The sequence below is a fragment of the Macrobrachium nipponense genome, chromosome 34 (genome assembly GCF_015104395.2).
Source record: "Macrobrachium nipponense isolate FS-2020 chromosome 34, ASM1510439v2, whole genome shotgun sequence".
In the NCBI taxonomy this organism is placed as follows: Eukaryota; Metazoa; Arthropoda; class Malacostraca; order Decapoda; family Palaemonidae; genus Macrobrachium; species Macrobrachium nipponense.
In genome coordinates this window covers 13,670,952-13,687,525 of record NC_061095.1, presented here as the reverse complement: position 1 = coordinate 13,687,525, position 16,574 = coordinate 13,670,952, and positions in this window count along the sequence as shown.

The following is a 16,574-nucleotide window of genomic DNA, read 5'->3' as shown; positions in this document are numbered from 1 at the left end:
CATTCAATGCAAGTGTTATCCTTATTGCAATCTTGCCCCTACATTTAACACAAATCAAGCGAGTTGAGTTTGAGTTTAATATGTTTAATTGTTATAATTACAATTAAGTTTGTTCATACTTACCTGGCAGATATATATATAGCTGTATTTTCTGAAGTCCGACAGAATTTAAAAATTCGCGGCACACGCATTGTGGGGGCGGCCAGGTGGTAGTACCCATTCCCGCCGCTGGGAGGCGGATATCAGGTACTATTCCCATTTTCTATTCAGTATTTTATCAGTGCCACTGTCTCCTGAGTGGAGGTGGGCACTTTAATTATATATATCTGCAGGTAAGTATGAACAAACTTAATTGTATTATAACAATAACATTTTGTTCATGAAACTTACCTGACAGATATATATATAGCTGAATCCCACCTTCGGATGGTGGGAAGAGACAGAATAGGATTTTTGGGAAACTAAATTAAGTAGATGATATACATCTTGGTTCCTGACCTGTTAGCATAGCGACTTCGTGATTACTGTCACAAAGTCTGCTTCTGCGTTACTAGAGTTGCCAGGAGGTAGAGACCTGTAATGCTGGTGCGCTCTAGATGATCTGGTTCAACGGGGGCGTGACCACAATGTGACTAAGACCATATGACCATACTTCTGAGGGCACCGAAGCTAAAACCACCACCTGACCTAACCTATCAAGTTAGTTCCATAACTTCTAGGCTAAAGAAAAGGAACGCGCCTCAAGCGACCAACCCTTCAAAGTTTAAAAGCACACCTATCCCTTTTCTATAGGATAGGATTCGTGTTGCTTCCTGCACCAATAATATATCTACGGATATGTAGGTCCTAGCGACTTACGGATCTGAAATGTCGTCTTCACATCCCGTCGGGAGTGTGAAGCGAACACAGAGTTGCTTCGCTAAAGCGTGGCACTCAGGATGTTACTGAGTGTCATGCTCTGTTGAAATGCTTCCGAGGCCGCGCCCTCACCTCTTGAGCATTCATATTAAAAAAAAAGAAAAAATCTCAAATTTTTCTTTTGCAAACATAATGAATGAGACCCTTCTTAAAAGAAACTCCTTGGCCTTAAATAATGGCAGGGTGTTCTTGGACATGAACCAGTCTGTGTTTTTTACGGAACACCGCAGATTGTCGGGAGTGTGAAGCGAACCCAGAGTTGCTTCGCTAAAGCGTGGCACTCAGGATGTTACTGAGTGTCCATGCTCTGTTGAATGCTTCCGAGGCCGCGCCCTCACCTCTTGAGCATTCATATTAAGAAAAAATCTCAAATCTTTATGCAAACATAATGAATGAGACCTCTTAAAAGAACTCCTTGGCTATAATGCCAGGGTGTTCTTGGACATGAACCAGTCTAGTCTTTTTACGGAACACCGCAGATTGTCCGTTGACCTTGACTTTCTATAGTTTTATCAAGATAAAACTTGAGAGACCCTACAGGGCACAGGACTCTCTAATGCCCTTGCCCAATATTTGTGCCATACCCTTGGTCTCCGAGCCTTCGGGTCAAGGGTTAGACAGGTTTTTGTTCTTATCAAGAACGGAAGGCTTAGAGGACAGACCGCATTATGTCCTTTAAAGCCAAAACCTCTGATGATGGCTAAAACCTCACAACCCTCTTGCCGTGGCTAGAGCGGTTAGAATATTAGCCTTTCTGGTCACGTGTATTAAGTTCGCAGAAAGGATAGGTTCGAAATGCTTTTGGCATCAGAAACTCAGACTACGTCTAAGTTCCATGCCGGAACCTTTGATCCAGAGAATTTCAAGATCTCCACAGACCTCAAAGATCGTGAAGCTTTGTTGTTTGACAGAACCGAATCTCTGAGCCTAGAGGCCGTCAACAACATATTTGCATTATTCTACAATAGTTAGGTGACTTCTATCTTATCTCATACTTCCATACGGAAAGATCGAACCATAACGAAATTCCACAGAGGTCGGGAGGTGGAGGAACAGTCATTGCCCCGTCCCTTAACTATCTCCAGAAACGGCCCCCTCCGATTGAACACTGAAAATAGGCAGCACTGCTTTGCCTTGGCCAAGAGACTGCCATTAATCTTGAAGATCTTATCGCTTCTCGATAGTCTGAACGCCTTCAGACTCAGAGAGGAGAGATATAGAAACTTCACTAAGTGACGATGTTAGATTACACCGATTCTCTCGGGAAGGGTCTTTGGACAATTCTCTGAATTACCTGACCTCTGTGAATCCAACCTCTTAGAGGCCAACATGTGGCGACTAAAGCTAATCCTCTAGGATCATGAATAAGGGAACAAACTTAAGAGGAAGCTCCTTCGTCTTTAATATTACGAAAAACTTAACGAAAGGAGCCCTCAGTCTCTCCTCACTTTCGACATACTTCTAAGTGAGGATTACTCAGACGTCAGTAGTTGTTGCCTTCGATCGAGAAGACCCCACGGACGTGCACTAGTTTAACGAACCTCTTGAGGATCGTTACGTTCCGTGCCCAAGCCCATAACCAATTCTCTCTTCTCGAGCTATGAGAGCTGATAAATTATCCGAGATGATTTGGGCCACTCGATCCAAACTCACCCTTCGAGGAACTGGAGAGCCGACCAATTTGGCTTCCAATTCTTTCAGACAATGTGCCAGAACATCTGTTCTCTGTTCGGATGTCTGGCACCCTCTCGCTATCACCCTGAGGTGATCCTCAAGCCGTTGAGAGAAAATTAGAATTACAAGATCTTGATGTTATTCCAATTTCTTCGTGAGGAAAATTTGTAGAGGTCTGAATTGCTGTTTATTCAGGAAAACAAGCTTCTCCAGCGAGGAAATGGTCCCCAGCAAACTCATCCATTCCCTCACTCAGCCTGCTTCTTCCCTAAATAAGGCTGCGCTTTGCATAAGCAGGAGAGCATTATTATAGTGCTATGCCGCGGTAGATTCGTACAGAATGTTACCGTGCGGGGTAAACCCGCACCGAACAAGTATAAGAGATATCTTGTTGAAATTTTCTAAGTAAACGGCAGGCATGATCATTCAAGATTACTAGAAATTTCCTCAACCCGAGGCTAAAATCCATGATTGTAGGGCAGAGAGACGGTTTATTCAGCCATTCCCGCAAGGGAGAGAGACGTAACCAACCGCGCATGACACCGAGCTAGCCGGTACTGCGTAGATCACAGTAACAGCAGCCTTGTTCATCGTCTCGCATATGTGTCCCTGAGTTGCCAGCTACTCTTTTACGAAGGGATAGGTATGAAACTCTCAAGCAGGCTTATTTAAACGAAACAAAATTCGCTAAATACAGAAGCTGAGTTGGTGTTGCAGTTCAATTAGAATACTTCTCTTCTAAGTCGCAATCCGTAGAATAACTAGGATATGCGCCTACCCTCGACAATTCAACTGCTTAGTAGAATCATGTCGCGAGGTTAATATACGTAGTATATAGTATTCTGAACAACGATCTCCATCCTAAATTCTTTCCTTCAAGAAAACAAAATAAGGATTGGAGATCGACCACCTTCGATCTCTATCAAAAAGAGTGAAGGAGAAGTCTTTCCTCGAAGGAAAGCTTCAATGGTGAACAGAATACTATCTGCCTGAGTTGCCAGCTACTCCCTTTACGGAGGATAGGTATGATATTATAGAGCAAAAGGAAACTCTCAAGCAGGCCTATTTAAACGAAACAGAATTCGCTAAATACAGAAGCTGAGTTGGTGTTGTCGTAACAATACCTGAAGAGTTGTTCTTACTCCGAAAACTCTTGGAAGGTTGAAGGGAGTGTCAAATAAATACATTAGAACAACAGTTCTTTCGGCTTCTATCCGCAGAGGTAAATACGATATGCGTATATATGACTTGACCCATGCGTTAGCAAAATGACGCAAAGATAAACTACGTAAGTATTGTAGTATTTGAACATCGAATTCTCTACTACATCTTTCCTCGACGAGGAAGAGAGAAAGAAAGGAAAAACGACTGTCCACGTTCTAATGAACGAGACTTTTAAAAGAACTCCTTGACTCTTTGCCAAGACTCTTTTCCAAGAAAAGGGAGTAATATTCGAATAGAGATCATCAAGAGAGAACCGAGGATTGAAAAAGACCGTTCAATGTTCTTATGATATTGGACAAAAGACTTCCTGGATAGTCTACAAGTTTTCCTTCTCTTAACCCCCGGATGAGCCTCTGAAAATGAATGAGAGCTCTTCCGAAATTTGTTAATGAGTTTATCCGCTTAAACGATAACAAAAACGTTAAAATCTATGTCAATGAGAACTACCCCATTTATGAGGGGTCCCCCACTTATATGACAATGGGAAAACGTCCTGACTTGACAAAACTATTAGCACTTGCTAATAGGGGAAAACCCTTTAACATGACCGAAAGTCACCAGGAATCCGAGTATATAATCTTCCCGATTCTCAAAGAAAATCGATGAAGAGGAAAGAGGGATCGAAGAAAAAATTCGGGTATGTCTCTCCGCTAACTCCGAATCCTTTTAAAAATTTCTGTAAAGAAATGTCCTCAACAGCAAATAAGACGCCTTCAACAAGTCTTTTCTCTCGCAAAGCGTCCTGCCGAGCTTCCACCGAAGCGTCCTGGCGAATGTCCACAAAAGCGTCCTGCTGAGCGTCCTCAAAAGCGTGCTGGAAAGCGTCCTGCTGAGCGTCCTCAAAAGCGTCCTGCCGAGCGTCCTCAAAAGCGTCCTGCTTAGCGTCCTGGAAAGCGTCCTGCTGAGCGTCCTCAAAAAACGTCCTGCTTAGCTACGAGCGTGTCTGAGCAGAGAACACCAAGTCTTCTGAACGACGTTTCAGAGAGGAACTCGTTGAGCGCCTTGATGCATGCAAGGCCCGCCAAGAGGCGTCCTGGCGAGCGACCTTGCCAACATCTCAATGTTATGACGAACCGCGTTTTGCGTATGACGTTGAATATTTTTAAGGGACGTCCCTCATGCGAGTCTCCATGGAGAGCCGCACGCTGCTCCTGAAGAGTGTGAACACTAAAGGAAGACGTATGGCTTTCGTCTTCCGCAAGGTGCTTGCCGAGCGTCCTGGAGAATGTCTCTACTTATAGGACGTCGAGCACCTCCAAAAGCTTCCTCACGTCTAAATTGCCCTTCTTATGCCGACCAGAGACATAAGTTGTTTGACTGTGCAAAGCAGCTTGCCGGCCGTCAAACTTATCAGCTTGCTTTTTCGAAGTAAAGCGAACGTTACATAACGTATACGGAGCGCCATGAGGAGAGGAGACGAATACATGATTTAGGCTCCTCCAAAAGGTGGAATCAAGAATGTCCTTGATTACCAAATTCTTTTGGAATGCTAGCGAGGTGAAACAGCTCTAACTTCATGAGCGTTCACTCGCAGGAGGCTCAAATCACTCTTCTGGCAAGATGAATGAGCCTCCTTAATAATGTATAAATATGATGTATACACGAGAGTTCACGAGGAGGCCCTCAAATCAACTCTTTGGCAAGATGAATGAGCCCTCTTAAATAATAAATATAAATGATTTTTTTTGTATACATGACGCGTTCACTCGAGGACTCAAATCCACTCTTCTGGCAAGATGAATGAGCCCTCCTTATATAAGTATAATGATGTTATACATGAGCGTTTCACTCGCAGGAGGCTCAAATCACTCTTCTGGGAGATGAAATGAGCCTCCTTAAATGTCCCTTAGGAAAAGAGCCAGTGCATTCTTCTAAAAGGGAAAATATGGTCTCTTTACTCTTTCATCCCTTTCTCGTGACGAGAGAGAGGACGTGAAGCGTCTCTTCTCTAAAGCTCTTTTAGGGGCGCGAGTCCTTCCGAGAATCCAACCCCTGTGTGGGGAGGACGCCTCGGAGGACGAGAAGCAATCCTTCAAGATTCGTGCACGTGCACGATCTTTAGCAGCCTGGGGAAGCGTCAACAGGTTTCTGCCGAAGGACGCCAGATCGGTGGGGAGCCCCCGTAACCCCTCTTTGCGGTCTTTCGGACATGCCCTGCCTCCCCTGAGTCCTGGGAGTCCGACAGAGGTCCAGGCCTAGAGGCATTATGGGGGCCGATCTGACGCCCCTCCACAACACAAGGGGCACTACACTTCACAACACTGATTGGAGAGAGAGCACTTTAGTCTAAGATTACTTGATGTAATCCTCTAGCAGACACTTCTACTAGGCCCTGTAAGCCATACCACAGGGTTAGGCAAATAAAATCTACAGGAGTTAGAATGGTTTCATTATTTCTAACTTCTGTTTACTGTGGAGGAAAACTCCTGATTCTAACACGCTCTAAAATGCGTAATGAATCCTCCTTCTTCCGTAATCAGTCACACATTACACTAATTACATTGAACTTATGCAAAAAAAGCATGTAAACGTCATATATACTAAGCGAGTGTCTACCGAAAGTTCCGGTAGCCTCACCTTACCATGCAGACAACAAAGTCTGAAACTAGGCTAACTAGCTTCGGACACAAAATGCAATGAAAAAATTACGATAGCGTATTGCCTACCACAAATCCAAGTTTAATAATCGAAAGAATAATTAGGATACTTAAGTGGCTAATGAAGTTTTCAAATCCTAGGCGGAGGTCTAAACAGTTTGTTTACCGACCGGCGACAGAAAAAAATATGAATAGAAAATGGGAATAGTTCCTGATATCCCGCCTCCCAGCGGCGGGAATGGGTACTACCCCTGGACCGCCCAACATGCGTGTGCCGCGAATTTTTAAATTCTGTCGGACTTCAGAAAATACAGCTATATATATATCTGTCAGGTAAGTTTCATGAACAAAATAAAATTTAGGCCAAAGGCCAAACACCGGGACCTATGAGGTCATTTAGCACTGAAATGGAAAGTGACAGTAAAGGGTTTGAAAGGTGTAACAGGAGGAAAACCTTGCAGTTGCACTATGAATCATCAAGTGTTAGGAGAGTGGAAAGTAAGACAAAGAAAGAGTATATGAAAGGAGGTACAGTAAAAGGAACTTAAGTGGTTGCAGCTAGGGGCTGAAGGCATGCTGCAAAGAAGCTCAAGTAATGCCTACTGTGCACCACATGAGGTCCACTGACAGAACTAACCCCCTACAGGGACACTTAGTGCAAGTCATAAGAAGACTTAGTTAACCTAGTCTTACACCCTTTGATGCAAAATTGAATGCCTGAAGTGCTAGAAGCTGACATTCTGGCAATAAAAGCTAGAAATAGAGTTAACCAAAGCTAACTGCATAACTAAAGCTTGAAGGCCACAACAAAATTTGAATACTTCACCAAAATCAGGAAATAACATCCGAACAACAATGAAGCAGACTGCAAAAAACACCCGATGTTAGTTGGGAGCTGGCAGAAAACTAATAAAAGTTCACTGCTAAATTGTTCCTCTCGGTTCCCGAAAGTGGGCAGGGTTTGTCACCTATAGAAAACAATAGAAGCACTACCACGAATTTTGTATTTTTAGGCTACCGTGGTTGAAAACTTGTACCTATGTAATTACTTGTTAAGTTACTTATATAGAACTCATCAAGCCTTATGTAAACAGAAGATAAACTATACTAATCTAACCACTGGCATTAATTATCAAATATATACACACAAATATATTACAAGTTTATATCTACTGAAAATGGACCTAGTCAGGCATGAATTTTATCTGAGGAAGACTGGCAATACAGTACAATTTATTACTGACATCCTAAAGAAAAAGGCCTTCCTGGCAACAACAACAAAACACCGAAAGATGATACCCTAGCAGAGCAAACTTGCCTAAACCAACAAGATGGACAAAGGAGAAGATTGTAAAGATGTGAGTGAGGTACAGCTCACTTTTATTACCTGATACCTCTGTCATGCTGCTCAGTCAGTAATTACTTGAGTTTAGATTATCTACTTAATGCTCTACCAAGGTTAAGGTTTGCCTTACAAGGACTGTATTTGTGCAGGAGCCAAGAACTCAAGTGCTGTGAAACAGCTTTGTAATTCTGGGGAATATACTTAATACAGTGTAAAATATACATTGGCATTATATATTCAACCTAATCCTAGTGCATTGTATTCAACCTTACCCTAAAACATATATTAAATAAAACCTTACCCATATGTAACCTACTGTTCCGCTGTACATTATATGGATTTTCACAAAAAACATGTTATTGTTATAATACAATTAAGTTTGTTCATACTTACCTGGCAGATATATATATAGCTGTATTCTCCGAAGTCCGACAGAATTTCAAAACTCGCGGCACACGCAGTGGGCGGCCAGTGGTAGTACCCTTTCCCCGCCGCTGGGAGGCGATATCAGGAACCATTCCCATTTTCTATTCATATTTATCAGTGCCACTGTCTTCTGAGGGAGTGGGTGGCACTTAATTATATATATCTGCCAGGTAAGTATGAACAAACTTAATTGTATTATAACAATAACATTTTGTTCATGAAACTTACCTGACAGATATATATATAGCTGAATCCCACCTTCGGATGGTGGAAGAGACAGAATAGGATTGTAGGAAAACTTAAATTAAGTAGATGATGTACACCTTGGTTCCTCACCTGTTAGCAAAGTAGACTCTGTGATTACTGTCATTAAGCCTGCTTGTGCTTAATCAGAGTTGCCAGCCAGGTGGAGACCTGTAGTGCTGGTGTGCGCTCTGGATGCTCTGTCAACTGGGGACGTGACCTCAACGTGACAAGAGCATAGAGCCATACATATGAGGGCAACGAAGCAACTGACCACCACCTGACCAACTATCCAAGACCCCCTGAACACTAAGCTAAGAGATGGGAGGTCTTCACCAAAGACTCACCACAACCAAAAACAACAACAACAACTAAAAACTAAAAACCTAAACCTAACTAACTAAAGGGATAGGGAGAGAGCTACCTTCAGCCCCCAAGACTGTGTCTGCAGAAACGTATGGCCCAAGAGAACAACAGTCCCTCGTATATCGTTCTCACATCTCTCAAGTAGTGTGCGGCGAATACTGAATTGCTCCTCCAAAGGTGGCGTCAAGGATGTCCTTGATCGACATGTTCCTTTGGAAGGCAAGCGAGGTTGCGACAGCTCTGACCTCGTGAGCTTTCACTCGCAAGAGGCTCAAATCGGTCTTCTGGTAAGACGAATGAGCCTCTTTTAATCCACGTCCCTCAGAAAGAACGCCAAAGCATTCTTGGATAATGGTATACTCGGGCCGTTTAACAGAACACCACAGATTACTGAGGGACTTCGTACCTCCTTTGTCTTGTGGACATAAAACTTTAGAGCCCTGACAGGGCACAGGGCTCTCTCAGGTTTCTTGACCCACAAGCTTGTCATACCCTTAATTTCAAAGCTCCTTGGCCAAGGGTTAGACGGGTTTTTCATTTTTTGCTAAGAAAGTGGACTCAAAGAGCAGACCCGCATTGTCACCTTTGAAGCCACTCGCTTACAAATGGCTTGAATTTCGCTAACTCTCTTCGCCGTCGCCAGAGCAGTTAGGAAAAGAGCCTTCTTCGTTAAGTTCCTAAGAGACGCTTCATGGAGAGGCTCGAAAGGACTCGACATCAACAGTCTAAGGACTAAATCTAAGTTCCAAGAAGGAGGCCTCGCCTGAGGTATCTTGGAAGTCTCAAATGATCTCAGGAGATCGTGAAGATCTCTGTTGTCAGTAAGGTCAAGGCCTCTGTGTCGGAAGACTGCTGACAGCATACTCTTATATCCCTTGATGGTCGGGACTGCCAGCTTCTGCACATTTCTTAAAAATAGCAGGAAATCGGCTATCTGGCTCACAGAGGTAGTGGAAGAGGAAATTCCCTCCTTTCTGCACCATGCCCTGAAGGAAGCCCACTTCGACTGATAAACAGCTCTCGAGGAAGTCCTCCTTGCGTTGGCGATCGCTTTCGCAGCTGCTTTAGAAAAACCTCTCGCTCTGGGCCAACTTTTCGATAGTCTGAACGCAGTCAGACCCAGAGCGGAGAGGTTTCGGTGATATCTTGCGAAGTGGGGCTGTCTGAGTAGATCTTTCCTCCAGGCAACGTCCTCGAAAATGTCTATGATGAAGGACATTACCTCCGTGAACATTCCTTCGCGGGCCACATCGGGGCGATCAGAGTCAACCTCGTCCCCTCCGATGCCGCGAACTTCCTTACTACTTCCCCATGATCTTGAATGGCGGGAAGGCATACAAGTCCAGGTTCGTCCAGTCCCAGAGCAGAGCGTCTATAGCGACTGCTCCCGGATCCAACACAGGGGAGCAATAAAGAGGCAACCTCTTCGTCCTTGACGTCGCAAATAGTCGACTAACGGACGTCCCCACAGTCTCCATAGCTCTCGACAGACGTCCTGGTGCAACTCCATCCGTCGGCAGGATCTGATCCTGTCGGCTGAGAAGGTCTGCTCTGACGTTCTGGACTCCTGCGATAAATCTCGTCAGGATCCTGATTCGCCTCGCATCTGCCCACAGCAGAATCTCCCTAGCTAAGTAAAATAGAGGACGGGAGTGTGTACCTCCCTGATTCTTTAGGTACGCAAAGGGCTGTGGGTGTTGTCCGAGTTGACTTGGACAACTTTCTCTGCAACCTTTTGCTGGAAGAACTGTAGCGCCAGGAAAACCGCCGCTAGTTCCTTCACATTGATGTGCCAGGACACCTGTTCCCCCCTCCAGGTGCCTGACACTTCCTCCCCTCCTAGTGGTTTGCTCCCCATCCCGACACCGAGGCGTCGGAAAACAACACTAGGTCGGGGCTCAGAAGCTTTAGGGACAACCCCTCTCGAAACTTCCGAGGATCTAACCACCATCTTAGATGGTTCTTCACCGATTTGGTGTGATCAAAAAGGTCGCATCCAGATCCTCTTTGACTCTCCATTCTTCTGCTAAGAAAAACTGGAGAGGCCTGAGGTGTAGTCTTCCCAGGGAAACAAACTTTTCCAGCGAGGAAATGTCCCCAGCAGACTCATCCATTCCCTCGCCGAGCAAGCTTCCTTCCCCAAGAAGGCCGAAACTTCTCTCTAAGCCTTGCAGCTGTCGTTCCTGGGACGGAAACGCTCGAAAAGCCACTGAATCCATCTGAATCCCCAGATACACGATGGACTGTGTTGGGGTCAGATGCGACTTTCGAGGTTGACCAGAAGTCCCAGGGACCTCGCCAAGGCTAACGTGAGTGAAGGTCCTTCAGACCACCTTTCTCTGACGATGCTCTGATAAGCCAATCGTCGAGATACAGGGACTCTCTTATTCCTGCAGAATGTAACCATCTCGTACGTTTTTCATGAGCATGGTAAATACCATCGGAGCCGTGCTTAAACGCGAAACAAAGGGCTCGGATTGCCAAACTTTGTCCCTTAACATAACTCAGAAACTTTCTTGAAAGAGGGTGGATAGGCACGTGAAAGTATAGGCGTCCTGTAGGTCCAAGGACACCATTCAGTCGCCCGGTCTTAAGGCTCCTGAACCGACTGAGACGTTTCCATCTTGAATTTTTTCTTTTCTATGAAAAGATTCAGGCTGCTTACTCCAAGACTGGACGCCACCCCCCGACGCTGCTTTGGTACCAGGAAAAGTCTGTTGTAATATCCTGGTGACCCCAGGTCTAAGACCTGTTCCACCGCTCTCTTCTTGATCATTTGATCTAAAAGATCTAAAAGAACCTGATGTTTCTCCCCTTGGTATGACGGGGAAAGATCTCTGGGAGTTGTGGATAGAGGAGGAGGGTCCAAAAAGGGGATCTTGTCCCCTGTTCCACTATCTTGAGGGACCACGCATCTGATCTCTCTCTCTCCACGCCCCCGCAAAGAACTTTAGCCTGGCTCCGACCGGCATCTGAAGGACTATCTTCTCACTTAGAGGATTTAGGTTTGAAGGAACCTCTTCCTCTTGCAAGCCCTCTCCCTCGAGGAGCAGCTCTCGAGGGAGGAGCGCCACGAAAGGGTTTAACCTTCCTAGGTGGTCTTCCAAAAGACGACGTGGTAGGGACTGCGGGACGTCTTGAAGACTGGGCCAAGAGGTCCTGGGTAGCCTTCTCCTGTAGGCTCACTGCCAGGTCCTTTACCATAGCCTGGGGGAAGAGATGGCTCGAAAGAGGCGCAAAGAGAAGCTCCGCTTTCTGCGATGTAGAAACAGACCTAGCTGTAAAGTTGCAGAAAAGCGCTCTCTTCTTGAGAAAAGCAGTGCCGAAATGAGACACTAATTCTTCCGAACCATCCCTGACGGCCTTGTCCATGCAGGATAACACATTGGACAGCTCCCCCAGACTCAACGAGTCAGGACTCCTAGATTGAAGATCCAGGACTCCCAAGCACCAGTCTAGAAAGTTAAAGACTTCCAGAGTCCTTAACAGACCTTTCATGTGATGGTCAATCTCCGTTGGCGTCCACGAAATCTTAGCGGTCGAAAAAGAGACCTCTTCTGTGCATCGACCAGACTAGCAAAGTCCCCTTGGGAAGACGACGGGATCTTAACTCCTACTTCTCCTTTGGTCTCATACCAGATGCCGCCTTTCCCACTGAGTCTTGAAGGCGGAAGGGCGAAAGTCGACTTGCCCTGATCCTCCGACGTTCCATCCAAATCCCTGCACTTCTTGAACGCTCTCTTAGTGGACAAAGAGTTTCATTTCCACAAACTCCGGAACCTTGCACGACTTAGATGACGAAAACTGAGAGGGTGGAGACTTGGGAGCTGCAGGCTGGAATTCTCTCCAAAAGAAGAGCGTAACAGTCGAACCAGCACCTTGTAGTCGGACACAGACGAAACTGAAGGCTGTTCCTCCTCAACTGAGTCCGCCGGACTACTAAGCTCTCCTTCCTCCCGAAGAGGCAAAGGAGATTGAACCTCTGGAGAGGGCGTGCGCCCAACGGGTCTACCCTTCAACAAAGGCTTTCGAGGATGACTGATATCAGCCTCTTCAAAGTGACCGACCTTCTGTCGATCCTTAGAGCTCGAAGAACGAAGAGCGTCTTGACGGCGCTGAGCGTCAAGAGAGGCTACTCTTACTCGCTCTAGAGGAGCGTCCTTACTTTCCCCCTCCGCTCGTCCGCTTTCCGCTCAAGCGTCCAGCTTTCGCTTTCAAAGCGTCTTCTGGGGCGCTCTCGAAAGCCTTCTCAACAGGCAAAGCGTCAAGCAAAACATCCCGACGAGCGTCTTCAAAAGCGTCCTGCCGAGCGTCTTCAAAAGCGTCCTGCCGAGCGTCCTCAAAGGCGTCCTGACGCGCGGGCTGATCAGGACGTCGAGAGGGAAGAAAAGCGTCCTGTCCACGAGACTTCCTACCCATATAACGAGAACGAGGAAGCTCCGAAGGAGAAGCAAGCGGAGACAGAGACGAACGAGGAGACGGAGAAGGGGACTGCCTCGTCCTCTTGACAGGCAGTCTAGCGTCCTTCCTACGTTTAGGCTCAACTGCTGCTGGGCGAGTCTTCTGAGCCATTAAAGCCGACAATTGGTCTTGAAGAGACACAAGAATATTCTTCGTTGGCGAAGAAACAAGAGGAGGTGAAGGGCTGCGCCTGCGAGAAGACGAGGGGCGAGGGGACGCCTCCTTCCTTCTCACAGGTACAGCAACCTGCCTCTCCGAGGCGCGAGAGAAGCGCTTCTCAGCGTCGTCCTCGGACGACGTCCTACCTCTCTTCTGTGGAGGAAACGCGTCATACGATGCAGGCGAAGACCGCAACGATAACGGAGAGAGGGGAAGTAAAGCGTCCTCCCTCGGAAAAGTCCTTTTCAACGGACGCGAGTCTCTCCGAGCGCTCCACCCCTTGCGCGGGAGGGCGCCTCGGAGGACAAAAAACAGTCCTTAAGGATGCGAGCCTGAGCACGCTCCTTGGCAGCCTGGGAACTAACAACAGGTCCTGCCGAAGGGACGCCAGATCGGTGGGGAGCCCCCGTAACCCTCTTGCGGCTTTCGACATACCCACTCCCTGCGTCCTGGGAGTCCGATAGAGGTCTAGGCCTAGAGGCATTATGGGGCCGATCTGACGCCCCTACCAACACTAGGGGCACGATCACACACTTTACTTGAGCCGTTTTCTAGGGCCAACTTTGGACTCTAGAGTGCGTAACGACTCTAGAATCAGAGAAAGGGCATTACCTTCTCCAGACACGAGCCAGGGCCCTCAGGCAACAACACAGGATTAGGTGAAGCAAATTCTACTGGTGTTAAAATAGGAGAAATGTTACTTCCCTTACCTTTCGTAGAACCGCTCTTGGAGGAAGACCTCCTGATCCTATCGCGCTCCAACTTACGCCGATAGGACTCATACACCGTTCCATCCATGCATCAGTCAAACTTTTGCATTCAATGCATCGATCATCCAACAACAAACATGCCCCTACACCCCATACATACTGTGTGGGGGTCTACCGATGATTTCGGTAGCCCTCACCTTGCAATCACTCCTCACACACACTCTGAAGCTCACTGAACTTGATCCCGACATCACGTTCACAGAAAAAGCCAATCCAAAATACAAAAACAGTCCACTATCGCGTATGCCAATCCAACAATCCAGAGTCAAAACCAAAAGTCAATCCAGATACTTAGAACGAGTCAAATCCAAAAATCCTGGGCGGAGGTCTGTAAACAGGTGTTTACCGACCGGCGACAGAAAAAATATGAATAGAAAATGGGAATGGTTCCTGATATCCGCCTCCCAGCGGCGGGAATGGGTACTACCACCTGGCCGCCCACTGCGTGTGCCGCGAGTTTTGAAATTCTGTCGGACTTCGGAGAATACAGCTATATATATATCTGTCAGGTAAGTTTCATGAACAAAATACCAAGTAACAAAATTGTATTCAATAAAGTGAATACTAACAAAAATGATATTGTCATGATACAATAAAGTTTTATACATACTTACCTGGCAGATATATACTTAGCTATAGACTCCGTCGTCCCCGACAGAAATTCGAATTTCGCGGCACACGCTACAGGTAGGTCAGGTGATCTACCGCCCTGCCGCTGGGTGGCAGGAATAGGAACCATTCCCATTTTCTATCAGATTTTCTCTTCCACCTGTCTCCTGAGGGGAGGCTGGGTGGGCCATTTAATTGTATATATCTGCCAGGTAAGTATGTATACTTTATTGTATCATGACAATATCATTTTTATACATTCAACTTCCCTGGCAGATATATACTTAGCTGATTGGCATCTTTGGCGGAGGGTAAGAGACAGCTAATTACTGAATAGACAGGAAAACAACATTCGTTGTAGGTAACAATAATATAAGAAACCTTGGTTCCTACCTGTGTCGGCGAAAGACTTCATGGCTACTGCCTAGGAGCTTACATCGCCTCAAGAGCCTCAGCGAGGTAGTGACCTCATGGTAAGAGTTCTTGATGGTCTGTCGATGGGGTCTTATCCACTTACTCGACAGAACTTAAGGATCTTTGTCAATGGGGTCCTATCCACTTACATGACAAAACACCTTGCCAAATGGCACCATCAAGGAGCATAACACCGATCCCGATCACCTGATCCTAACACCGGGGTTAGTACTATGATTGAAAGGAGTTATCCCCCCAACATCCTTTCAAACGACCATAAAAACCAAAACCGAACAATTTTTTAGTTATAAACAATATTATTTAAGGATCAGTACCAGCTCCCTGTCCCAGCAAGGTATCCACTGATACATAAGGTCCAAGAGAATAGCACTTTTCATAAGTCACTCTGACGTCTTTTAAGTAGTGGGAGGCAAATACCGAGTTGCATCTCCAATATGTTGCTGCTAAGATGTCTTTCATTGACATATTCCTATTAAAGGCTAGGGAAGTTGCAATTGCACAGACTTCATGTGCTCTAACCCTAAGCAGCTTAAATGCTTTCTCCTGGCATTTCACGTGAGCCTCCGTTATCACATTTCTCACGAAGAACGCTAATGCATTCTTCGACATTTGCCTCTTCGGGTTCCTTACCGCACACCATAGGCTCTGACTGCAACCCTGAAGTTGACTCTTTCTCTTCAGATAGAACTTCAGCACTCTGACTGGACAGAGAGACCTTTTCTGCTTCTCCACCTACAAGAGGAGAGAGTCCCTTGACCTAAAAACTTCTGGGCCAAGGTTTAGAAGGGTTCTCATTCTTTGCCAGAAGCAGAGGTTGGAAAGAGACAACAGCAGAATCTCCTTTAAAACCTACCCGAGAAACCAATGCATGTATCTCACTGACCCTCTTGGCAGTCGCGAGGGCCAAGAGAAAAATGCACTTCCTTAAGAGGTATCTAAAAGAAGCTTTATTCGGCGGTTCGAACGTATCCGAAGAGAGAAACTGGAGGACCACATCAAGATTCCAACTTGGTGTGATAGAGGACTTAGTTTTTGTGGTTCCAAAGGATCGTATCAGATCATGGAGATCCTTGTTGGCCTCTATGCTCAGGCCCCTGTTTCTGAATACAGCCGAGAGCATGCTCCTATATCCTTTTATGGTTGAAACAGCTAAGCGTGATTCCTCTCTGAGGAAGAGAAGGAAATCAGCAATTTCGGTCACAAAGGTATTGGAAGAGGACAGCTTCTTCGACCTACACCATCTACAGAAGACTTCCCACTTCAATTGAAAAACCCGCAAAGTAGAGGATCTGCGGGCTCTGGCGATTGCGCTCGCAGCTTTTCGAGAAAAGCCTCTCGCTCTGACAA